Below are 27606 nucleotides of genomic sequence, written 5' to 3'. Positions count from 1 at the left end.
ACTCTTCCCTTTCTTGCATATAGTTTTAGCGGCGGCAGCTGGGGGAAATAAAACAGTTCTTCTTCTTTATTGAGCCGTGGATGCGTCAGAAGTCTGAGGATAGAATGTATGATAAGATGAAGAAAGACTCCAGCGCCGAGGCTCTGGGGAGAAGCACAAGCTGCTCTCAGTTTCACAAGAAATGCCACTTTCAGATCTCCGAGCTACTGCGCCAGGGCGGTTTTGCCTGCAGAAAGTAACCCGATTTAACCAGTCAAACTTAACGATACTTCAAGGTGGACTGTGTTCCCCCCCAAAAAACACACACACCCAAAGAAGGGATACAAAAGTAGTAGCCAGGTACAACTATAGATTATGTACAAAGTCGTGTAATACCGTCAATGAGCTTGAAGTTTTAAAAATACTTGATGGCTAATGCTTGTTTCTCCATGCAATCTTTACACTGTTCTTAATTTAAGTACAGTTGGATTTGCCTTCTCCACACGCTGCAAAATGCATGCCTATCACTAAAGCAAACATCATTGCAACTGCTCGCTGACTTTATTTTGAGACACATATGCCCCAAGATCATTAAAAGAGAGAAACCATTGAGAAACAAAGTGTCATGAAACCAGAGTTAGAACTTCAAAACAGTCCCGTAGATTCACTTTGCATAGTGGGACTAATGAGCTCTCCCATGCACGGGGTATATGCTGTAATGTAAGTCGTCAGGACGTGTTTGCTTTTGATCAGCGTTGGAATCACTCTTACAGGCACAAGGACCATTATTGACTCTTGATGGTGCTCTGGGGCGCTCTGCTGAAGGGGAATTACTCTAAGCGTGGCTAATTATACACAACCCATTCAAAATGACAATCATTTTCGAGACTATGCTGTGTTCAGTGAAGACTCGACACTGTGTTTTGTGGGAATTGATCAACTGGAAAACGAATAAAAATAGAAATGCATCAGTTTATTATGAGCTTTTCTGGACACTCAACGGCGCTCAACGTGGCATAAGTCATTCACTCCATGCTCTGCGATGGTAAATGGTCACATTTTTTATTCGATATATTAGACCTTTATTTAATCAGGAAAGGCCCACTGAGGTTAACCATCTCAGTAACGCTTTAGAATACAGCCCGCGAGTTCCAGGTGTAAGTAATTACACATGTAAGTACCTGTACTTACAACGTGTAACAAGGGGGAACAATGTGTAACAAGGAAGTACAAAGTGTAACAAGGGGGGACAATGTGTAACAAGGAAGTACAGAGTGTAACAAGGGGGAACAATGTGTAACAAGGAAGTACAAAGTGTAACAATGGGGAACAATGTGTAAAAGAGATATACAAAGTAGAACAATGTGTAACAAGGAAGTACACAGTGTTACAAGGGGGAACAATGTGTAAAAGAGATATACAAAGTAGAACAATGTGTAACAAGGAAGTACAAAGTGTCACAAAGGGGAACAATGTGCAACAAGGAAGTACAAAGTGTAACAAGGGGGAACAATGTGTAACAAGGAAGTACAAAGTGTCACAAGGGGGAACAGTGTGTAACTTTGTACTTCCTTGTTACACATTGTTCCCCCTTGTTACACTTTGTACTTCATTGTTCCTCATTGTTACACTTTGTACTTCCTTGTTACACATTGTTCCCCCTTGTTACACTTTGTACTTCCTTGTTACACGTTGTTCCCCCTTGTTACACTTTGTACTTCCTTGTTACACATTATTCCCCCTTGTTACACTTTGTACTTCCTTCCTGTATTCTAGAACGTCAGCATCTTTTGCTGGGGAGTCCTGGTCCCAGAGGGGAACCTACACAGACAAGGGGAGAACATGCAATCTCCGCACAGAAAGGCCCCGTCCAGGTGGGAATCAAACCTGGGACCTTCTTGCTGTGAGATACGAGGTGCACCACTGTGTCTCTATACATCTATACAGCGCATTTTTACCTGCCTTAGGCACATAAAGCACTTTACATTAAGCAACCACTCACCCATTCACACTCTCATTCACACACCAATGGACACAGACACTGGAGGCAAGGTGGTGGGTGAAGTACTCTCTGCTCCGCTGCCAACCAAAGTTAGTAAGTTACAAATGTTTTTTCCCCCCTCAGCTGCCAAGTGTCATGTCCAAGGACACAACAACAGTCTGCAGGGGACTCAAATTCCAATCTTGTAAGTGTCTAATGTAGGTGGAAAAGTGCTGTATAAAATTCAGAGCATTTACCAAGATGAACGACTCTACCTTCTGAGCCACTGCAGCTGGAATCAGATTTCATGGCTCTGTGTTTGTGATTAGGATACGATTTGTTGCGTGCCACAGTAAACACATAAACACATATCTTCCACCTGGCGCTACAACAGCGTTAGTCCACACGAGGCTGGTATCGTACATACACACTCCTGCCCCGCCAATAATTTCTCTCTGGAACGTGACCAAGCACCGCCACGTGCGAGGAAAAAAGGTTTTCTGTTGTTTGCTAGCACACTCTTCTTACTTTGTTAAATGAAAACTGTTGCTACAGTGGGATACTCCTTGATGACTGAGAGGTCACAAAACATTTCAGATGATGAAAAAACTAACAATAACGTTGACCAAATGCACAACATATGCACCATCCACTTTTTTAAGTGTATCTTTTCAGAGGCTTGTTGGCATGGCCAAAATCTGCCCACTCAAAACACGGCATTAGTAAAACCAATACCAATTTGCACCAAAATGTATGACTTTCTAGTTTAATATCCTAAGATTTCTGCTTGCTGCACAGAAAAAAGTCATCCAAATTCAAACACGAGCTGGTTAAAGTCACTCCACCCTTTTGAACTTTATCTGTGGAGAAAAGGCAAGTAAATGCAAAGTCCAATTACGAAGTTGGCCTGTCGAAAACTTTCTTATTGTATCATATCATTTTTGACTTGTGTAACCTTTAGCTATAAACTTTTAACTCATGTAAGGCATTATGTTGTTGATAAAAGTAGTCTCTTACATAAAGATACCAGGCGAAGATAAAAATCTACAAAGACAACACACCAAAGCTGTGAGCACTGTGGAGAAAAGGGCAGCGGCAGCACTTTGCATGCACTGTGCAATCAATATCAGCAGTGGCAAATGCAACTGGCTGTCTCTTTGTCTGTTTAAATTCATGGTTATAGCACTTGTATGCATATTGCTTCTATAACAAAAAAACAAAAAACACAACAACAGTTTTTTTTAACTGAATGCACAACAACTTTTATTCTATTTAATGAAATAACCTCATAAATCCCATTACCCATTTTTTCTGCTATCAGTGCGCCGTGATCAAGGAGCTGCTCAGGCTTCAGATACAGGACCCATTGCTTAATTAAGCCCGTGTTTCTAGTGCCATAGATTGCCCTCAAACTTATACTTATGTTTGACCGTATGCCTGTGCAATATCTGAGCAGCTTTTGCCAAGAATAATGGCATCAGTATAGGATGATGCTTCTGACAAGACTGACACATGTGATTTACAAATGCTACAAGTATTTTGCCCTTTTCTTGTAGGCTATGCCAATCAAAGTATCTTTGCCAAAGCCTCTCTTTCAGGCAGGTCTAGTTCATGTCAAGTATATCTGTCCCAAACTGCTCAAGTTGCTCCATGTAAAGACTAACCAAGTCAGCAAGTCAGAACACAGCAGGCTCATCATTGTTTTGTTTTTTTGTCTCAAATTCAGAAAACACCAAAGGAAAGGCTTCCTTTTTTCTCCTTGTTCTGCCCTCTCTCTATTAAATGCCCTCTCTCTATTAGATAGGGCTGTCGAGCAAGAGCAGTGGGATTTAAGTTCCAGAACCACCACATCTCTCCCACTCAATAAAGCCAGAATCTTACTGTCACTAAGATTATGAGCACATTCATTGATCCTCTCATTTAGCTGCATGGTCATGGCTTGACGTTGCTCTGATGTTGGATCCATCTTTTCACATAAGAAACACAGCTGCATTTCAAAGCTAGTCCTTTGCTATTTAGAGTGTCTTTCGCCAAAATCATTTTGAATTTCATCTGCTCTTTTAGGGGCACGCTTGTGTTTTTTGTTGTTGTTGATACTTTGCACTGTTTTGCCGCAATGCATCCTCAATACCACCTCCATCATCAAATCTGGATGGGTCAAACCTGATGGGCAATGGGTTGAATGCCTGAAATTAAAGTACGTTTTTGGCTATTATGGAATAGCTGTCAGAACTACACACATAACGGCTCCAGCTCCTCTCTCATATCAGTCTAACAGGAGCAACACTTCTTCCAGTGTAAGGAAAATACACTATTTTGCATTAGGTATACCAATTCAATTCTATTTTGTGTCATGGCTTGTCATTCTATGGTGATGGCGGGTCCCGATACCATATGAGTTGACAGCCGATTTTTGCATTTGACGAGGCGGCCATTTTAAGAACAAACATCCATCTTGGATTTTCAGCCAGAAAACATGCGTCAATCCTTGGCATAATTGACAGATGGTGATAGAATACTGACTTCATCTGCCTATGGTGCCAGTCCCATTCTTGATAAATGTACAACATGGATGTTTGTGGATGGGCACCTGGCTTAAAAATCGATAAACAATTTATTTTAGATTATAGCCACATCATTTGCTGTGGCTACATGGCAATTTCCCCCCACTGACAACAATTACCCTTGCCCATTGATTGCTCAAGTTAACATCCCGACTTCCTCTAATGCTTCTATGTACGCTGTTTAAAGACGTCTTTGCTCTTGACTTGGCTTGTGACTGTATCCCTTTGAACGTGACAGCACCAGTGTAGTTTGACATTTCGCAGACGTGCTGGAGATGTTCCTGTGAGATGTTGTGATGCCCCCGCTGTTTTGGAGCTTTGACTTATCACTCCTTTAATCAAAGCTCCTTCTGCCTCAGACGCCTGCTGAGATGTCTGCTCCCGTCGTCAGCTCTCATCTCTCATTGGCCTCCTGTTCCGCAAACTTTTCACTTCTTTTTTCAAGGTTCAGGACTGTGCTTCTCCTTGATGCAGTGTACACGCGCTCTATGTTATCCATTTATTGAAGTGAGGGACCTTGTTAAATCTATGCATCAGGTGGGATAGATAAAAAAATAAAAAAATAAAAAATATCGCCATCTAAGTCGGTGTTGTATCAGTAGAAAAAATGGACTGGAGCAAATTGATCAGTGGATGAGCATGAACTAAACTACTATTTCAGGGTGTGCTTTTTTCCCCCTGAAGAGAATAAGTAGGTTGCTTATTCAAGATGCAAACAGTGTAGCCATTGCATTTCAATATCTCAAACCTGCCACTGAACCAAACTCAACTTACCATTTACGATCCATGGAACAGTTCAGATTGTATATTCAATTAGATGGTCAATAATGGTAGTCTCGCCAACCAGACTCGTTTCTTTACAGAAGAGGGTCTGACAACACTCCATTGCGCGATTTCAAAGGAACTGACGCAGCGATATGGAGCCTACCGACCAATCAGAGCAGCTCCCCGAATGGGCGTCACGTTGTTGCGCCTTTGTTTTGTAGTTTTTCAACACAAGCCACCACTTCATGCTCCGGTATGCTTGTATTCTGAAGTTTTTCTGACATAAACGACAGAAGTCATTTACTGAACTCCGTGTGGCAGGAGCGCCATTGTTAATGTCCGAATGGCGACAACTTTCTTGACGCTGTTTCTGTCGTCACATCCGCTATGTTCTCATTGGCTGCTCTGCGCTTCGGTTGTCCCACATTAGTCCCGCCTCAAGCAGTAGCTTTTCTACGACAGGGTCACCAGACTAGTCTCCTGTTTATCAATTAATAAACATTGGAGATTAGTCTGGATGCCAGGCTACAATAATGGTTTCCCTCATCCAAATAGTCAATATTGTGTATGTAACTGCATAAGAATACATTTCAGTGCAGTGGGCAGTCTTGAGTAAGCATGGGGGGGGGGGGGGGTACGGGTGTAAAACGTCTTGCCATGGGAAGATATAAATCACAAAACTGTTGGTGTTTTGAAAATGCTCTGCTCTGCTGCTTCAATCATTAAAATGAAAACACACGCTTAAAAACACTACTTGACTCTGCATACAAAGTCGATCCAGCCCTTGTAATCCATAATGGTTGCCAGTGGTCCCCATTGCTTTCGCGTTGTGCCGCCGTCGTCTGCTGTCATAGATATGTGGTGGGGGGAGGGGGGGTTTGCTGTCATCTCATCCGTCCCGTGTGTTTGAGCAGATGTGACGTGGGCCATAGTGGGAAGCAGCAGCTCCTTCTCCATGTGAAAATCTCCCCACGGCACGCCGGCTCCTGATTGGCTGCCAGGAGCTGCGGCCTGGCTCTCTCACAGATTTGAAATGTGCCTGTCAGTTCTGTGGTGGGAGGGAAGCGTAGCGTTCAGGAGCGCAATGTGCTGTTAAGATTTTGGACGATGAGCTGCAGTGAATACGGAACGCTCTGTGGCTCGTGAGCAGCCAAGAGGAATACATCTTATTTTGATTATTTATCCCACTGACCAAGTTGAGTAAAGTTGGGTAAAACAAGGTGGGTCAGGTTCAAAGGCAGGTTGAAAAGTTTGGTAACGCTTGATATTAAGGTGTGCTTGTTAAGTATTAATAAGGTAATAATGAGCATTAATAAATAATGCTTGTAAAGTATGAACACACTGCTGCTTATACTTTTATCTGTTAACATACTAATAGGACATTAATAATACGCCTATTCATATCCAACCCTGAACCTTAACCCTTATCCTAAAATGATTACTAATGCTTATTAATACTTAATGAGGTCACCTTAATCTAAAGCAATGTCAAAAGTTCTTATTTTTAGCATGACATACACTTAGATCAGGTATGTAGTGACGAAAAGGGTACTTTAAACAGTAATTGTAGTTTTATTTGAGTAAAAGTACTTATTGTATCCACCCTTTTTAAAATCATTTTTACATTAAACACACACATACACACATATTTACTCTGGGGGATCTAAGCAAAAATCAAAATCAAAAATAGAAATAAATGAATACAGTAAGTAAGTAAGTAAATACATTGGATTTTTATAAATTGTCCAAACAGATTGTTGAGCTAACAATTCTCTTCAATATTCAATATTGGGGCTCCACAACATATTACAAAGGATATCGTATGGCAATATGAGGGGATGCGATGTCCACTTACTGCTTCCACTTTGGGGTGTAGTACTACAACCTTTTGTTGTCGTAAAGCAGTTGATCAGCTGACATTCGCCAAACCAGAAAGACGTTATTTCAGCTCCCAACATCAGCAATGCATCCTGCCATTGTGCCTTTGAGGCAAGACACTTCATCTACCTGACTTCAATGAAATGCTCTGGCCTTTGGCTGAAACTCCCGCAGAGAGTGCAGAAGCTTGCCGATTGAAAATGCTTTGTGATGATTAACGGTGTTTTCAGAGCGTCTTATCTTGGAGCGGAGCTAAATTGCTGTCTTTTCGCAGGGCCATGAATGCTTGAGTGCCACAGCATTATGCGGAATGACCCCCCCACCACCCAACAAATGAGAGAGGGACATTAATTATTCATGCGCTGGGCTCTGTATTTCTGCTTGTGACTAAAGGAAAGGGGACTCTGGGTTGTTCATTTCTTCGCTCTGTGCTTGGCTCATTCTAACTCACATACATCCTTTAGAAATAATGGGGGAGTTCTTAAAGAACAGCATTTGCAAACACAGTGACAACAAGTTGGGTCATGCATTAAAGTAAAGATCTTTTAAGTGTTGTATCGCCTACATTTGCATTAATGTTGTATCTATAAAAGCGCAGAATATTAAATGACTGTGGCCATTACAAAAAAAGTTTTGCAAGGTGTACAGACAATGTGCCAAGGCAAGAATATTGTGAAGCATAAGAATTACAGGCCTTCAAGTCACAACTTCACCATGGGATATGGTCATTGGCCATGACAGGTGTGGAGTGGTCAATCACATTTCAGTGTTCATTTTTGCTTATTGGAGAAAAATGTGTTTACTGGGAATGACGAATACGGAATGATGCTCAAAGAATATGAGTATACTGCAAAAAGTAATTTACTACATTAGTTTAGATGTCTCAATTTGAGCAGAATAATCCAAATTTGAGTTGTTATCACTAGTTAAGATGTAGTTGGGCATTTGACCTAGATTATTCCACTTGTTCTGGGATGTTTCTGACTCGTTTAATTACATTTCGCCGGTATTTCAAGTCAGTTTCTCTGCCAATGGGGCAAGAAAAATGGTCTTGTCCATGGCAGTTTTACTTTCTTATTTCAAGCGAGATTTACCATAGAACCAGTCTGAAATGTCATCAAACTAGCAAAACAATCTTGGTCAGATCAGGAAAAAGGTCTAAATGAAAACCCCTCAAAACAAGATATATTTCGTCAGTTCAAGTCATTTAAGCCAATGTTTGATATTAACTTTTTGTAGTGTACTCAATATATGATACTCAATATGATAATATGATACTCAAAAACACTAAATATTATTTAGATTGAAGCACATTATAGCTCATAATTAGACACCATTTATGGAATATGTGTTGGCCATTTATTTAGAATAGTCATTTACAAAAGATCTATGTCTGTGATGATCCAGAACAAGTTCAGCAATGCATTTGTCCTTCCATACAACTTTGTATTGTACTGTATAATCTTTTTTTCCTCTCCAAATTTCCAACCACAAATTACAACAAAACCATCTGCATCACCATTGCCATATGAACCAGTCACATCCCCTTGTCCACATGCTGTGCTGATCTGCAGGTCTGGGCCATCTCCCCCGTCCTCTTTAGGCTGATGTGACAGGGCTAGCACTGGGAAAGACGTTGCACTTTGGTTGTCACTCCCTCTGCTGCGCTTCCTTTGTGTGATACTGTGCACAACCCGCACCGCTCAGACACTCCACTAGGGGGATGAGGGCACTCAGGGCAGCAGTGGACTGGAGACATGTGGCACTGTATGTGAGAGCATATGCACCAGTGAAATCTGCTGTGACAGTCGTGACCTTAGGGGCTCCTCTCTCTGTTTCTCCTGCTCTCTTTTTCAAAACATTATACACAAGTGTTCAACATTCATATTTTTGCTCAAAAGTGATGCAAAAATAACTAAGGAGTGATATATAATATATAGAATATAAAATATTGTTCTGGTTAGGATACTCTAACTTTTTTTTTAGTATGTTTTTAGTCATCCTGGTGATTTTATGCATAATTGAGGCTTCCTGTTTGGTGCCTTAGTATTGACATTTTCCTTTTTTATAAAGGCATATGCTAGAATAAGACAGTGACCGCTACAGTGGATTTCGCCTGGAGCTCCCTCCTCAGGCAGCAGTTGGAATGACAAAAAAACTATGAAAAACACAGTTTCTGCACCGTGATGAACACACTCTGAGAACAGATCCGAAACGATGTTTTTTTGTTTTGTGATGCAATGTAACCCTGGAAGTACAGGCTGGAGCGTTTCAGCAGTTATTTGCACACGTCTCATTTAAATGAGATAATTACTGAAAACTGTATTAACTTCATTGGACAAGAAATGTTCCCACCCTCACCTATGGTCATGTGATCTGAGTCATGACCGAAAAGACAAGATCGCGAATACAAGCGGCCGAAATGAGTTTCCTTCGCAGGGTGGCTGGGCGCACCCTTCGAGATCGGGTGAGGAGCTCAGATACCCGGGAGGAGCTCGGAGTAGAGTCGCTGCTCCTTCACGTCGAAAGGAGACAGCTGAGGTGGCTCGGGCATCTGTTTCGGATGCCTCCTGGTCGCCTCCCGCGGGAGGTGTTCCAGGCATGTCCTAGTGTCGCCTCAGGGTCCCCCCAGAACAGCTGGAGGAGGTGTGTGTGGATCGGGAGGTTTGGGCATCTCTGCTGAGACTGCTGCCCCCGCGACCCGGCCCCGGATAAAGCGGAAGAAAATGGATGGATGGATGGATGGATGGATGGATGGATGGATGGATGGATGGACAAGAAATGGTATTGTTAATTTGTAGAAGGGCTTTTGCAAAACAATGCACCATCTTTTATCAATAACAATACATTTGACATACCACACAAACAAAACAATGTTGGTAATTAATTTAGATTACGTGCCAAATTTCTCTTTAAAACAGGTTTTTATACATATATATATTAGTTTCCAATTTAAGTGGAAAGTGTTACAGGCTCTGGACAGAATTCTGGACACTCAGATCACTGTTTTAAATGCTGCAATGGCCCAACTTATGTAAATACACTTTATTTTCTGAATGACTTTGGATTGTGTGTGGAGGATATAGTATCTTTTGAGCGCGACTCTCAGTCTTTTAGATGTGCACCTGTTCTTCCAAGCCTTTCAATTGAACGTATGCGAAAATGACTTTCATTTCCTAAAAGGTGCCTCAGCAACAAAAGTGGAGCTGCATCTGGCAAAAGGCACTTTTCCACCCATCCCACCCAATACTGTGTGCATATGGGAGCATTTTTTATCCAATTTCAAGCTTTCAACCATTACTTTACGCTCCTTTGAAGCTGTTATTTTGTGACTTACCGAAACAACATCACATTTTCAGCAATATATTACTTCAAAATATATAACGGTGTTAGATCAACGTTACCATATCAACACTTTATATTTCTTTGTCCAATAGATAGAGAGGGTTTACCGTGCTATCTAATTTTCAATGGATTTGACCTAAATAGGCTAGTTATAGGCTGGTCTCTGGGCTCGGTAGTCTCAAAGCATGGGTGTTGCTGGTTGTAAATACATTTGATTATTTGTAACCACAAACACACAAAAAACAACTAAAGAGCGAAACGATTACAATCTAAAAATATCAGCAATAGCTCGTGCTGCTTCCCCTCTCTCAAGCCTGTGTGTTTCTTGTTTCTCCCTTATCTAAATCTTTGTTACTTCAATTCACCACCCGAGTGTACCAAACAAGTGCTAACAGAAATTACAGTTAAATCCATTGTACTTGAACGCATCATATTAGGCGGCAAAATGGATTCCGAGCGCGCTTGTTGACGAATCGTAATTAAAAGATTTGGTAATGTTTACTAATTAAAAGCTCTGCGGGGAAAAAAAAAAGTCAACATGCAAATTTCGGCTTCCTCTGCGACTGCTGGTGCTTGGGATTGTGGGATGAAATATATTTTCTTATTTTTCATGCAAGAGTTGCCTCCTGATACGCACAATGATAGGAATTAGCATTTTTAGCAGGTGTCTTCTCGCTGCTAGGATGAGCAATTATTAGCCGTTTTTCAGAGGATAATTCTCTTCCCGGAGAGATGCGGTCAGTCACAGGAGCACACTGGCACATACTGCTGTCAGATTTGTGTGGGATAAAAGTATGCGCCGTGATTATTGCATGACAGCCTTAATCACCGCTTCTCTCCAGACTTCAATCACACTCCCTTTAGGCCTTCGAAACAAGAAATATGAAGAGAGAAAAAAAAAAAGTATGAATGGAATTTTAAACTAACACCAAGCTACCTGATTCCAGGAAGTATGTGTAATCAAGTGTAATCCCGGCGTTGTCTGTGGAGCACAGCTCGCAGCATGTCTGACTGCAGGTTAATACCTTGAGGGTATTTTATCAAGCGTTTCCAAGAAAGACACAAAATTACCGGCTTTCTGTTGACACTCACGGATTAACGTGAATGCGTGTCACTAATGGAGATGTCTGGAGTTGGACAATCAAACTGAGAGGGCGTGTGGAAATTCCTTTGCTAAAATGGTAATGTTCTTGTAAGTGCACTGTTTAGGGATTAAGTCTGTAAGTGCTTCAAGTTTTGACCTATGCAGCATTTCAGAAGGCTCGTACGCTAATCTTCACGTGCACAGTGAAAGGGAAATGAAAAAATCTATATTCATGTGTATGTTTTCTTTTTTTTTTGTTCATATTGACTGATCAACGTCCTTTTGAAAAAAGAAAAAAAAAAGCACAAGTCCTTGAATGAACAAAAGCCTTCTCTATTGTTGTGGACACGCTGGTTGGAAGTGAATGACGTGCACTTTGAATGAACCGTTGAGGGGAAAAATAAAACAGAAGTAGATGGCGACCATATGACGGGACAGCTGTCACAGAAGCTGCTCTCTTCAGCTCAGAGCCGCTTTACAGAATAGCAGGGGGTCTTATGGAATTTGGCTAATGAAAAGTGGAAATGAGTGTTTACCCTAGAACACCGGTGACTTTACTTCCTGTGCTAATAATTATAATGAGCTGATGGTTAAACAGATTTGCCAGGCAACGTGTTCTTGTTGCCATGGTCACGTTTAGTCTCATGTCAAGATTTCTATTTCAGTGATATGAAAGAACTTTGTTGGGCTGCCAGTGGGAAGACGGTTTATTGTGCCTTTGCCAACCGCTCTAGTCTGTGCTTGAAAATAGTCATGTAAACACAACTAAGCTTTTGTCATTAGCATTTTTTAATTCACCATCTTTCAATTATTTGTTCTCCAGATGTGATCTAATCATTTGTACATAAACGTCCTGCTCTAAATGTCTGTGGTAGAAATGGTAGAACTACACAGAAATATATACAGGCAAAATAAAATGGTCTAAACATTACATATTATAGCATCTGTAACTTGTGAAATATAGAATATGACAATGTTTGAGGGGTTTCAACATGTGCCTTGCCTAAAATGATGTCATTTTATGTTCACTTGTCCTCTCTTTAATTCCAAATGGTCTTGAATTGAATTTCTTGATGTTGTGTAGCCCTTGAAATGATAGTAGCGAACAGGTCCCTGAAAGCTTCTAATTACAACTCATCTGTTGGCCACGTCTGAAAGCAAGCCAATCTCGCTTACTCCTCTACCATTGACTTCTGCGTTACTCCAGGAAAGCTTTTTCTTTGACCTTATAATTGCCTTTCCGACATGAAAATAGTGAGTTCAAAGTGACAATTGTTTAGACATCCTCAATCGAAGCAGCACAGAATGAGATACTCTGTGTAGTATGCACACTGGTTTGGCAAACAGTTAGCTGAGCACGTCTGCTTATATTTGTATATATCCATCCATCCATTTTCTTCCACTTGTCCGTATTGCACCAGCTCCCAATGGCTCCTTCTGCAGGTGGTGGGTCCACAAAACGGCGGCCTCACAATTCTAACCGGGCCTATTGGTCTCTCATAAGGGGCTTCTGAACCGCTCTTTGTCTGACCCGTTACCTAGGACCTGTTTGCCATGGGACGGAGCCCCCAACAACAGAGCCCCCAGGATCATTCAGGTGCTCAAACCCCTCCACCACGTTAAGGTGGTGGTTCCAGGAGGAGTATGTGCATATAATTACAGATATTTTTATCGTTGAGAAATACTTAATAAATGACGCCAACGTGTATGTTTGCTGTGAACGGCTTCCTTCTCAGGTCCACTTCTTGTCCCCATGGAGATGTTGGCTACAGGCAGCCAAATATGAGCTTCAAATTGATTAGGTTCTCGTCCATATCCATTCATTGATTTGCTGGTCATTAGAAGCATGTTTTATATCGCTTGGAATAGTATAATCCAAAAATGTTTTACGGTGTGCCTTTAAAGAAGAACTAAGTAACTTGTTTACCTTAATAAATCCTTTTTGTAGTCCCTCTGGGGGTAATACAAGTGTTGATGAGATGATTGGGGGTTCTTTCATCTCCTCCTGGTGTCTCTGGCTGGAAAATCACTCTACTTTCCTGCCTCTGGGTCAGAGGCGCAATACACACTAATGGAATCACGAAGAAGAAGCTAACAGGCTAACGGGCAAAGCTAACTGCGGGCTAGCGCCACTTAAGCAGTGTTTACAGCCAATTTTGAGTGAAAAAATCTGAAATGATCTCCATTGTGTAATTGGATGTACAATATCCCTCTCTCCCTTTGTCTTTTCTGTCAGCGTAGTATTTACTCTCACGGACAATAAACGAGTAAAAAAATGCAACATGCTATGACACCTGCACTGGCGCTTATGGCCTCTAGGGGCATGAGTTACTTAGTTCTGACAAAACAGGACAAAACAGGGAGAAAAGGGCAATGACGCTTTAAAAGTGCGGCAGCCGCGACTCATGCAAGTTGTTCACAGTCACCACACCCAGGCAAAGAAAAGTGAAGCACAGACAGACACAGTCTTATGAAGAGCATGACCAGCGGACCATCACCTTTTCTGGACAAACAGCCCGAGCCGCACGCAACACTGGGGACAGGGAAATATCTCCTCTGGGCGGAGAAATCGTGGAGGCTTGTGTACAAATAAGCAGCTCTTCTGGGAGCTGTCTTGTTCTGTCATCACATGTCTGAAGGGCATATTTGTAAAAGGCTTATTATAAATGGCTAAATGCAGCATTGTGTAATACACTTGTCTGTTATGTTATATTTTACAGTCAATTGCCGGTTAATTTTGCGGGTGACACTTTAATAAATCTCAACTTCTTCAAACATCTGTTCTGGCTCCATACCGACCTTTCAAATGCAATCGCAACTTCTACCTCTGAAACAGGGACTGTTTACATCCTCCACTTGCCTCCTTAAGTTCACGCCATAGGTTTTATATAAATACTGCTACTGAAGGTTCAACTATCATACATATTTTACGCATACTCATTTCACACTTTCTGAGAATTCAATAACATATGTAGCTTCGCCCTATATGCACACAAACTCACAAACATCTGATTCATCTGGCCCACTGCTATCTCCTGCTTGTTAAACCTATTTTTCTCTATGATTTCATCTTTCAGTGGGATCCATTTGTTAGTGCTATCTTCATTTCCTTGCTTTTTACGTCTTTTCCCGGCTTCCAGGCTTCCTAACTTATGAATAACCTATATACGCCGGGAACAGAAGATAGTGTGGGGGTACATTATGTTGTTATAATGCTTTGTTTACTGTAATGGATCTGCTTTTCATCTTTGTGCCTCAACGACTATTCAGTGCAGATGCTTCCCCAGGTAACATCAGGATGTGCCTCCTTATGATGATGTCATTGTAAAGTAAAGTCATGCATAATATTTAGATGCACTGAGAGCAGTGTTGTTTTTGGCAGCCCTTTTAGTTTTAGTCTCAGTCTTTTGGATGAAAATACTTTTAGTTTTAGTCATTTTAGTAAGTAAGTAAGTAAAGGTTTTGTCATTGTACAATTGTACAACAAAATTGTGTTCAGGTGTTGGGTTAGTCCTAAGGCCAACCTGACCTGCCTTCAGTGGTGTCCTGCACTGGTCAGCTCCTCCACCCACTCCTTCCTTTTCCTCTTTCGCAGCTCCCTCTGATAGCGATCAGTTTAATCATGTTTTGACACGTTATAGTCGAAGTAAGTAAGTAAGTAAATAAGTAAGTAAGTGAGTGCTCTATTTCTCATTGTACAAGCATACAACAAAATAGTGTTCAGGTGTTTGTCCTGAGCTGCTGAATCTCTTGGACAGCAACAGATTAAACCACAATCGGTACATGCAGAAGTGGACTGTGGACATGACTTTTCCCAAAAGTGGCCAGTGATTTTTTATTAACAGCACTGTCTGCACATTTGTACATTAACATGCTTTCTGCATTCATACACTAGTGGATTTAATTGGTAAAACTGTCCTGAGAAAGATGAAGTCCCTGTGACACCACTGTCAGACGGGCTCCATGGAGGTCGTAGCGGTGCAGATTGTAGCGTGCAGGGAGAGAGAGGGGCGCAGCCTGCTGCATGTGAGTCCACCTGAGCTGATGGTGCCGCTCTGTGTCACGTGTAGCGGGTGTGTTATCCAAAACAAACCACTTTCTCCCATTTTCATCTCGTCAAAATAAAGTCATAAATGTCTCGTCTGTTTTAGTCGCCAAAGAACTATTTTTAGCTCGTCATCGCTACGTTATCATCATTAATAAAAAGGTACAAAGGTCAGCTTATAGTCTTTGTTGACGAAAACAACACTGAGTGGGAGTGATTCAGGTAATCAGGGATTTTGGTTGTATAACATATTCTGAAATTAGCTTCCAAACCAGACTTCAGAAAATTATGGAAAATGTAATAAAATAAATAAATAAAATAAAATAACTTTTTAGAATTGGACAATTTTGTTGAATAGTTAGTTTCACGTGTTGGCACGAATAGGTATGCTCAAGGTGGTCACAATGACGACTATACAAACAGCAAAAATTAAGATTGATTGGGAGTTTTAGGTGACGATGATTCGACTCTAACTTCATTCACACTTTACTTTTTTGCGCAGTTTGCATTTTTTTATTCATTGTTTTATTGTTTATTTTTATTGTGTTACGGTCAGCATATGGATTTAACAAATACCATATGAGTACCTGTTTAGATGTGATACCGCGACTTCTAACGTGCTGTCCAATAAAGCCGTGATTATGGTATCGATGCAGTATTAGCTCCTATCAGCGCCGGGCTGAGGAGCAGTAATTGGCGTCGGTGCAGAGGAAATGGAAGGGAAATTACATCTTCCTATAAAAAAAGAGATGGTTTCCTTGTGGCTCCTTTGGGACTGTGATGACCCTGATGAGCGGTCCGTGTTGTGTGAGTGTGAATTTGTGCATGTGCTGAGGTGGTTAGTATGCAGAGGCTGTGGCTCTATCAGACTTCTTAAAGGTGAGATCAGGACAAGGGCAGCACTCGCACAAAACTGTCCCTGCTGTTTGCCGCATACTCATTTTTTAATTTTTATGTTTTTGAGAAGCTACAAATGACAAATGTTTTTTGCATAGTTTTCCTGAAGCATGATTTACTATCTGATATGGCTCTATAATAAGACGGCATTAAATATTTACTGCTTGTCTGGTCGCCTACAGCGTACATTTTGTAACAGCTAAATCAAGTATATAGCCTTTATCCTTGTGTCCTTACAAGTGTCAGAGAAAGTATAAAACTGTAACATGAAATACTCCAAGCATTTGTAGATCTAAGAAAGCTGCATAGACTTAATTTGCTCTCATAAATAAAACACATATCCTTTTCGTTTTTTTTTTATTTGTAATTCCTTATCCCGGCTGCAGAGCTCCTGTTTACAGTACCTGCTCTGTGTCCCTTCCCTGCAGGCTTGGGTTTCTCACTGAGGACGTCCTGTCTCCTCTGACCTGAGGCGGCTATGATAGGACAGCGGAGGTGACTGAGGTGCCGAGGAAGAGAAAAGACGTGAGATTGAGCCATGCTTCCCCTGTTGGCAGGTAAATACACACTGTCTCCCTACATCAGCGCCTGTCTACCTCCAGGACCACCATGCTGTCTCGCATCTCGCTCTCTGTCTCTCTCTCTCGCGCGCGTTTTCTAATTTTCCTTTAATACATTTTTGGAGCCCGTTTATAGCTGGTGAACCGTTTTATCCCTGCACTGAAGTTTAACCCTTTGCTAAAGCGTGCTAACACCCAGAGGCTTGTTAATGGAGTGCCTGTTTTTATTCACATACAGACAGTACCACTCTATTGCTGAGCCCCATCAGTTTGTCCATGGGCAAAACAAGAAAAAGCCCTTGAATCTCATTCAGATGATGTGAACTGCGCAGGATTGAGCAGAACCCAAAGCCACTTTGATCCATCCTCTTTTTTGTAAAGACAGGACTTGTTTTCTTTCTCGAATATTACCTCCCATTCGCTTTGAGACTGTTTTTGTGCGAGCCATGTGTCCCTCAGCCTCATCACTGAGTTGTGTTGACGGGACAAGTCAGGGGAGTGGGAGCTCTGTGCGTGAGAATCATGGAGATGCCTACTGTCAGTGAGTGTTCGCTGAGGAGAAGAGGATAAGTGTCGCCAAACTTCAGAAATCTTGGCAAAAGTCTAAAATTATGCTATGTATGTAAAGTAAACTTGTGAGAAGGAAGCAGTTCTAATCACAAACACATCAGAAGTGAACCCAACAGAGCTGATACGTGGAACCCACCATCAACCCGGGCAAGGAGATCTTAAAGGAATAGGCCACCGTATTTACAGAGATTTGTTCTTACCTTATCTTTGACGAGTTCTTTAGGACCTGTCTGGTCTTCCATCGTGCTTTCAGTCCACTATAGCTCCAAAACAGGTCAAGATAGAAGCTACCAAGCTCTTCCATGTTTTCCCTATTTAAATATGGTTACGTGAAGTGTTCCACTACAAAGTATAATTACACAAAATTAAACAATGTGGATTTTCTAAGCGGATAAAAGGGGGGACTATATTGTAAGGCGTAATAATACCAGGAGTAATTTGGCATCCGCACAGTAAAGTGAAGATTACTGCGCGGATTTCGAACTACTCCTGGTATTATTACGCCTTACAATATAGTTCCCCCTTTTATCCGCTTAGAAAATCCACATTGTTTTATTTTGTGTAATTATACTTTGTAGTGGAACACTTCACGTAACCATATTTTAAAGTGGAAGAGCTTGGTAGCTTCTATCTTGACCTGTTTTGGAGCTATAGAGGAGAGAGGGAGAGGCTAAATGCTAACGCCGTCTGCGCTGTGTTTACGTGATAGAAGGCACGGGGGAAGACCAGACAGGTCCTAAAGAACTCGTCAAAGCTAAGGTAAGAACATATCTCAGTATGTAAAAACGGTGGCCTGTCCCTTTAACAGGCCACCATTTTTCCATATTGAGATATGTTCTTACCTGAGCTTAGACGAGTTGATGTGTACCTCTCTGGTCTTTACGCGTGCGCTCAGTCACACACAAAGACCAAACATGTTATCAGCATTTAGCCTCTCCTCCTGTCCTCTACGGGGCCAAACAGGGGTGAAGTTAGAAACGACCAAGCTACTCCACGTTTTTCCTTTTTAAATACGGTTACGTGAGTAGTTACACGATCCAAGTATAGTTTGACAAAATTAAACGTGTCGATTTTCTAAGCGGATAAAAAAGGGATGCTATATTGTAGGAGCACTTCAACGTCCGTGCAGTAAAGTGAAGATATTACTTAGAAAATCGACATGTTTAATTTTGTGTAACTATACTTGGATCATGTAACTACTCGGGTAACTGAGCTTGTTCGCTTCTAACTTCTGACTGAGCGCACGCACAAAGACCGGACAGGTACGCATCAACTCGTCTAAGCTCAGGTAAGAACATATCCCAGTATGTAAACACGGTGGCCTGTCCCTTTAACTGGGTATGTAATTAGTAACAGTTAATCAGTTAACCATGAACATCTATAGTCTCACTCTCTGTCCCTCTCCCTATCCCTCTCTCTCTCTGTCTGTCTGCCTCGTCTATTGCCTCAGTTCCTCCTTTGTCTCCTGCTGTCGGGTCACTGCAGACATCCGGTTGTGGCACGATTCCCCCGAAATGCTCACATCAAATCACTCACACGTGAACAACGCGCGGACTCCCATGGACACGCGCGTACTGTAGAGTCCTTCTTTGACAGCCCTTCCTCTCTGAGTGCGACAGATGGGCTCGGGTTCTCGGAGATGAGTGTGCCTGTGGTTGGTGAAGGACACAGAAAAGGTGCAAAACACAGAGCGGGTTTCCACACGCACTAAGGCAGAGGAGCTGAGGCACATCAGAAACCCCAATGAGAGAAAGCGGCTTGCAATAAAGCACCGTCTTAAATGTGTTAACCTGATGCTGAAGTTGTTGTGGCGGGAGACTTTGTGAGCTGAATAAACAAGGATCCACTTAGCCAGGAAATGCATTTGCGCAAAACTATGCAAAAGAGAAACAAGCCCTTTACCTACTAATACATAGTTTGTTCTGTAAATAGTTCTTTCATATCATATGTTTTCAATTCTCTATTATTTAATATGTTGAACAATTAATTTGCTATTGTGTTCGTATCTTTAATATCAAGATCCTGATTTTCCTCCTCTGGTCAGTTGATTGAAGCGCTTGTATCGTTCTTCCTGAAGCAGAGCATATACTTCGCCTCCTTTCCCCTTTTTAATCATGTGATGCAGCTTTTACTATGTGTGTGTGTGTGACCGGGGCAAATTTGTGGATTGCGATCTAGAGCAACAGGCATACAAATCAATCTCAGCTGTTAATGCAATAATCGTTCACATTTAGTTCACGTTCGTCTATGGAAAATGTTCTCGTGACATTTGCCTTTGACATTGCCCGTCCCGCACCCCTGAAGATCTCCTCCTCACTTTCGGGCCCCTTGCCCTACAAGCTGCGCTCTCTCTCTCTCTGGGGTCCTTGGGGGCGATCCATCGAGCTGCTATTGAGCGCGGCGGGAGCGATCGAAGCCCCCCTGCGGCCCCCCCTTGTCCTGGTGGTTAATGATGACCCGCCCCTTCCCTCTCCCCCAAGTGCATATTGTCACCACTCCCCTTGTTCTTCTGTATCTCTCACACACACACCATCACTCCTCCTCTAAGACGCGGGGTCGGCTCAATGCCATTGATCCTCACCATCTCTTGACCTCTGCAGAAAAGATTTACTGATGGAGCCAGGCCTCTTTAATACATCCTGACTATTCTTGCCTGCAAATGGAGTCTAATCAACAACGTGTTTAATGCATGCCCCCCCCTTATCCTTTATCTGTAGTCAATTCTCACAATTATTCTCCCCCCATTTGGGAACACCGGCTTTAGTTTTGTCCAACACTATTTGTTTAAGCTAGTCACTTCCCATATAGACGTGGCATTAGTCACTGATGGACTGGAACAATAGCAGCAGTTTACATCAGCTTCAAAAGGCATTAGTTTTACCTTTGCTATTGTGGAATTCGCTTTCATATTATGTTGCTTATAACAATGAAGTGAAAAAAAACAATGAAAAATCTCAGTGTCATTTTATGTAGGTGGAAAAAAAAAAAGGTTCTGTGAATAATAATAAAACCAGCGCTTTTCATCGTACATCATGCTGCGTCTTTTCGCCACGGCCACCCGTATTCACTTGTTTTTATTGTATCTCCCCGTCCACACATGCTTCAGTTGCTTTAGCTGAGGACAGGCACATTACTGTAAGTGTTGCCGAGGACGTTTGAGTGCATCAGCTAATGTTTTCTTTACCACTGTCAGGACACCGCCATCACTGATTCCTTTACAGGCCGTTTGCGCTTCTCCCTCTAACTTCTCACAATGCTGCTTTTCCACATACTTTCGTCTTCTTCTCTCGTCCTCGCTCGGTGCTTTTCTCTTTGTGCTTGTCACAGACCATCAATGCTGTTTTCGCTTCACCTTTATCAACGTACAACATCATCCATTGCCCCTCATAATACGGTGATAGTACAATTATGAAATCAGTTCCACAGAATGGTTTGCATTGCGTTTGCGGATCACTGAGGCGGCTGCTGACCAATGCAGGCCAGAATGTTTTGTCAATGCTTTTAACACAGTATGGATATTTCCAGACCGTTCTGTTGCATAGTCTGTGCAATCACATCCGCAAAACTCCAAGAAGATGGATCTGTTTGAGCTTTGAAATGTCAAATCTCGCCAGTCATGACCAGAGGCGTTGCTCAAGCACATGTACTTGAGTCACTTTTCGAAGTAACTGTGCTTTTAGTTTTTTCACACAGTACTTTTTACTTGGACTTGAGTTATATTAAATTACCTGTACTCTTGCTTATACTAATGTAACTCATGCCACTATGAGAAAATCTTTCATCTTTTTTGTGTGTTTGATGCTTAATTCTTCAGAATCTCTTTTTGTATATGTAATGTTTCTCATCATCTATGTCACTACTGAAACATGAATCAAACTTTTACGCACAATTACTCGGTACTCGCAGCACAAGTAACATTTTCTCCAAATACTTTTTTATCATTGCTTGACTATTTTTTACTCTTAATTGAGTAAATGTTTGAATACTCTACTAGGACTGGGTACCGTTATGTTTTTTTCCATACCGGTACTTGAACGATTTTTTATTTTTTTTCATACGGATACCTGAATGATACTTTTTTCGATACGTATGCTAAATTATTTGTCATATAAAGCCATAAAACGGAGTAATAGTGTTAATGTATTCCTTTTCCTTAATTCATTTCTTTGTTTAAGGTGAAACAACCAAGAAACCTCCTTTAACTACAAAAGGGCAGAAAAAACACTTCTTATTTCCCCCCCCATTTTTAACCAGTTTTTTCACCTTTTCCCCCCAAATGTTCCATATTTTTTCCCTAAGTTTCCCCCAATTTTTGCATTTTTTCCCCCACATTTTTCCACCTGTTTTTTCCCCCCAATTTTCCCAATTATTTAAATGTTTTCCCACAATTTTTTTCCTTATTTTTCCTCAAATTTTTCCAAATTTTTCCACTTTTTACATTTTTTTTTTTTTTACTTTTAAATTTTGATGACCAACAGCATCAAACCTTGAATATAAAGATTGTATATTTCTTTTCGGCACCTGCTTTCGACTTTTATTATTTCGATACCTATATTTTTTCTGATACCAAGCGGTACCCAGCCCTAAACTCTATCCACCTTTGGTTATGACCATCTTGCAGTGCAAAACCTCCCAGTAACCTGCTATTCTCACTAAATCAGAAACAACATTCTTAGCTTTTCCAATACCACCTCTCATCGAGTGTTTGAAGGTACTGTCCGAGTTTGATCCAATGCAAACAAACAATTACTCCCACATTTATTCCATCGCCAGTATTTATTGGTGAGCTCTTGCATATGAAATCCTTTGGCATAAGGATTGAACTGGCTTATAGTCCCTAGAGGCTAGTTGATGTCTCACAATCTAGCACCGGCCACTAAATGGTGATAAAAACTAATTCTCATGTTTGCATGTTGAGCCCACCCCCCGTTCCTGTCCCTGTGGCTCTTTGGCTGACAATAATGGGTTTATTCCTGCTCAAATTGGCACCAAATGAAAGAGCGAACAAGTCCCTGACACGATGTCACGCTTTCGTCCAATCAACACCCAGGTCCTGGCGCCTGGAGGGAAGTGTGATCTGTGACCACTCTCCCAGCAGCCCTCCGAGAGTTTGTGCCTTCCAAGGGTAGAAGTAAAGTTTGGGCGAGAAGGGGCAGTGGGCGAGAGGGAGTGGACATCTCATCTGCTGTGGTCGTGTCTTTATCGTCATCTGTATTTTGATATTTATTACAATATGGTGTTTTCCTAAGAAGTTTTCTGGAGCAAAGTTTATTCACAACAGCATCTCCGTTTCTTGTGGGATGTTTGTAGCGTGCTTTGTAGATCAATTAAAATGGTAAGAAATGGCCATGGAATAGCAGACGGTAATGTGGGACGTAAAGTTCCTACGTTCTTATGCTAGAGCTACCTTGAGTTTGAAACTATATTTCAATATCCTCATCAACTAGGGATTGTGATTCCCCCCCAACACACACACATAGTGGCCCCCTCTACAGATCCAGTGAAAGGAACAGGCCACCGTTTTTTTTCCATATTCCATGTTCTTACCTGAGTTTGATGCGTACCTGTCTGGTCTTTACACGTGCACACAGTCACGCTAAAAGGCCAAAGATGTTGTTCGCATTTAGCCTCTCCTCCTTTCCTCTATGGGGGCAAACGGGGGTGAAGTTAGAAGCGACCAAGCTCTTCCACATTTTCCCCAATTTAAATACGGTCAATATAAGGCGTAATAACACCTTAGGAGCACTTCGGCTTCACTTCATGGACGTTGAAGGGCTCCTAAGGTGTTATTATGCCTTACATAGCACCACTTTAGAAAATCGACATTTTTCATTTTGTATAACTATTCACCTTATACCGGAGGTTCGCGTGGGCTCCGCCATGAATTGTGCCCGCCCCTTCTCTCATATCAGTTCACATAGGACTGGAGAAGTCAAGATAAAATCATACATGAAAAGAAAGCTGATTTTAGGCTGCGCAGAGATACGGTGCAGTGTTGACATGTTGGTGCAAGTGATGAACGGGCCTCGCGCTCGACTGGAAGTGTCAAGACAAAGCAAAAAGAAGCGTAAGTGGGCGGGGCGGAATAAGGTGGTGAATACTTGGATCATTTAACTACTTACGTAACCGTATTTAAATAGGGGAAACGTGGAAGAGCTCGGCCGCTTCTAACTTCGCCCCCGTTTGGGTCCATGGGAATACGCTGGGAGAGGCTAAATGCTAACAACATCTTTGGTCTTTGCGCGTGACTGAGGGCAAGCGTAAAGCATCAACTCATCTAAGCTCAGGTAAGAACATACCTCAGTATGGAAAAACGGTGGCCTGTTCCTTTTAAGCGGAAACATCATGACCGGTTATAATGATCATGTGGTCGTAACTCTCTGCCTGCCACATTCATGCTTCAGGTTCTTTTCATCTGACTTTATATTCCTTTTGTACCCGATGCCAATTCATCTGAAAGGAACTCTACACAGGAGCAATTTTGACTACATTTGCATTAAAACACCCTCACATTATCTGAATTCTTCTAGATAGAATATACCACATCCAGGGATCTTGAGAGCAAAAAGCGGCAAAAGAAGCGCCAAAAACACGCAGTGACATAAAAAAAGTGACAAAAACACGGCTAAAGTGTGATGAAAAAGCAGCAAAAAAGCCACAAAAGAGTGGCAACAAACGTGACAAAAATGTGATGAATAGCTGACAAAGAAACATTAAAAAAAAGAAACATAAAAAAAAGATGAAAAGGCAACTAAACCAGGAAAAAGAAAAACTATGAAAACATGACAAAAAAAGAGGAAAAAAGAAAAAAAGAGACAAAAACAAAAAAGGTACGATCAGTTTTGTAGGTCTCGGGGCGTTACACCGGCCGATCGTCTGTGTAAGCTCCAGTTGAGAAACGTTAAGATTTGGGCAAAGCTGGAGAAAATGTGCCCAGTTACAAGGCGGGGGGGGGGGTAAGAGGTTAAGGAGTCATTGCCTTTTTAAGATAGATAAACAATCGGGGAGACGGGATGGAGGGAGGAAAAGATGAAAGTCAGGAGGCGGTGAAGTGTGGAGAGGTGGTGAAGTGCTCAGGCCACGACGCAGACGACGAACCAGTACAAAGGCAGAGAGGAATCAAAATGGAAATGAGGTTCCACCAAAGAGCACTCATCTTGCCCTCTGGATGAGCTCAGAAGGCAGGCCAGAGGGGAGGGAAAACCGCGTGCCTGTGATAGTTTGAATGCCTATCGTATTACCAAATATATGATTACGCTCATCATTACATACTGCACATGTGTTGTCAGGAATGGATTTCTTCGCATGCCAACCTGACGACAAACCTCACACAAGTGTTGTTTTTTTTCCGTCACTGTTTGACACCTGCAGATTCTCTTCTTTTCCCCCAGACAGTTTCACTCTGGGAAAATGTACAGAAAAGTGCTGTGTGGAGGAATAAAACAGAGTTAATAGTAATAGAGTGTATAGCTTGGACGGGGGATGTAACAGCGATTATTGTCAGATGCAGTAGTCACCTGTCAAACAGTAGAAGAAGAGACAAGAGAGGAAATGGAACAGGAGGAAGTGGATGATGAGGCGCGACACAGGAAATGAGCTGATGGAGATAGACAGAGCTGTGGGCAGGACTCCGTTGTGATGTCTGTTTTATGTGAACAACAGCAGAGGACCGGGGGCTATAGACAACATCTCCTTTTAGTCTACCCTCCCTTACTTTTTTACTCTTTTTGAACACTTCTGTTTAATCTAATCTCTTTATCTATTGCCTCTATTTAACCAGGTTATTCCCATTGAGATTCGTCTGATCTCGGAAGCTAAGCAGGATTGGCCGTGGTTAGTACCTGGATGGGAGACCTTGTGAGAATACCATTTCTGTCTGTCAGCTGTGGCTACACTTCAACTCAATTCAATTCAGGTTTATTTGTACATTTAAAAACAACTTCATTTGACAATCACAATCACAATGTGTCACATAGAAATAAGGCAAAAATAAAAGATAACAGATGCCCTCAATGAGCTCGTATTAAAGACCTGGAAGAAGAAGTGTGTTTTCAGTGTGGCCAACAGACTTAAGAGGACCTGACAGATATAGGAAGGCTGTTACATAGTCGGGGCGCTGCCACAGAGAAGGCTCTATCACCTCTCTTTTGTTTTAGGAACATCCAACAGGAGCTGGTCAGCTGATCTCAAGGCTCTGGGCAGTGTTAGGTCACAACAGCTCACTCAAATAAGGCGTGATAAATTGAACAAAACCTTAAATTGCAGACAGGGAGCCAGTGTAAGGTGCACTGTTACGACCTGCTTCTCTAGGGTGAAGAGAAGTAACACAAGACCCAAGATGTTGGTGGGTTTTAGGAAAGTTTACAATTTATTTTTATATATATATAAGGTAAATAATAATAACAAAAGTAGGCTCTAACGGGAGTACAAAATTGGTACAAACGAAAAACAAACAGCTACAACAATTTCACTAATCTAGTGTCTCACAAATTTACATTAGTCGATACACACACAAGAGACACAACCAACTAAGGCGAGCTGCACTATTGAGTCCCAGCCGCCTCGAACCACAGATGAGAGGCACTTTCATTGGTCCTCAGAGTTGATAGGTGGGACCAGTTGATTGGAGAGGCGTAGAGGCGCTGTACCAATCGATTATCCGGGGAGGGAAACCAATCCACCAATCAGGGACGAGGACTCCAACATCAGCATCAACATAACAAGGCACAACGACATTAGAACATATAGGGCGGAGAGAAGGCTTGAGCGGGCCCTTGCCAAACGCCGTAACATGCACAAAAGAGGGCTGATGTGCTCACGCCTCTTTGTTTTCGCCAGGAGGCGGGCTGCGGTATTTTGGACACTCTGAAGGCACCGCAGGGAGAGATGGTCCAGTCCAATATACAAGGCATTACAATAGTCCAAACCCTTAATTACAAATGCATTGTTAGCCTTTTCAAAATGATCTCAAGGAAGATAAGAGTTTAACTTTGGAATTACTGTAGTTCTCAGCTGAAAGAAGCTGGACTTCAGTTTCAGTTCAGTTTATTCGGTCAAAATTATGACAAAAGATTTACATTCAGTTAAGTATACTTCTTCATAACATAACATACAAAAATGACCGAAAAGGTATAGGCTGAAGCTAATGCTTATTTTGCCTACCCTTGTCTTTTTAAACTTACAGCACGTGTTTTTGTTAACTTTCCAACATAACATCAGACATTCAAAAGACTTGATGATATAGCTTATATTTAAAAAGAAAAAAAAAAGGATCAACCACCTGCTTGCCCTCACTTGCCAAAACAGACATGTGGAGAGGGTTCAGACTCCACAATGAGGAGTCTGAACCCTCTCCACATTCTTGCTGTGAGGCGAGAGTGCTAACCAGTGCACCACCGTGTCATCCTTACTATACGACCAAAAGTCTAATAGAAAGGAAAGTGTCTGCCGCTCAGAATGTGCACCAGTTCATTGAATTAGCTTAGGTGGCTAATGGCACTTCGGCATACAAATATTGATTCTACAAAGCTTCTCCCCCCCCCTCACTTTCTGTGTGGCAAAAGCATGTGGGCTCTTTTGAAGTAACATAGCACACATACATTGTCCAGGGGCAGAGCTGATGAAATTAATTCCAGCAGCCACCAAACCCACTCTGATTCAGAAAGGTCAACACTTCTAATAAGAGCTTCCACAATGCAACATCGGATGCACTACTAAAGCATCAAAGCTGTTTATTGGTGTGTCCTATAAGCAGAGTAATTATTCCCTTGTTGCATGTCCGCGCACTGTTTGAGGGGAGTTCAAACCTCATTTACTTTAGACTATAATGAGCCTGTTTGGTGTGCGCTACAGGCCTATTATCAGTGACTCATTAGACTCCGGGGCAGAGGGATAAAGATGGCCATATCCCAGAGTAAAGGAGGATTCAGCAGGCACAC

This window comes from Gobius niger (assembly GCF_951799975.1).
Source record: "Gobius niger genome assembly, chromosome: 17".
Taxonomy (NCBI): domain Eukaryota; kingdom Metazoa; phylum Chordata; class Actinopteri; order Gobiiformes; family Gobiidae; genus Gobius; species Gobius niger.
Note: the sequence above shows the minus strand (reverse complement) of the source record.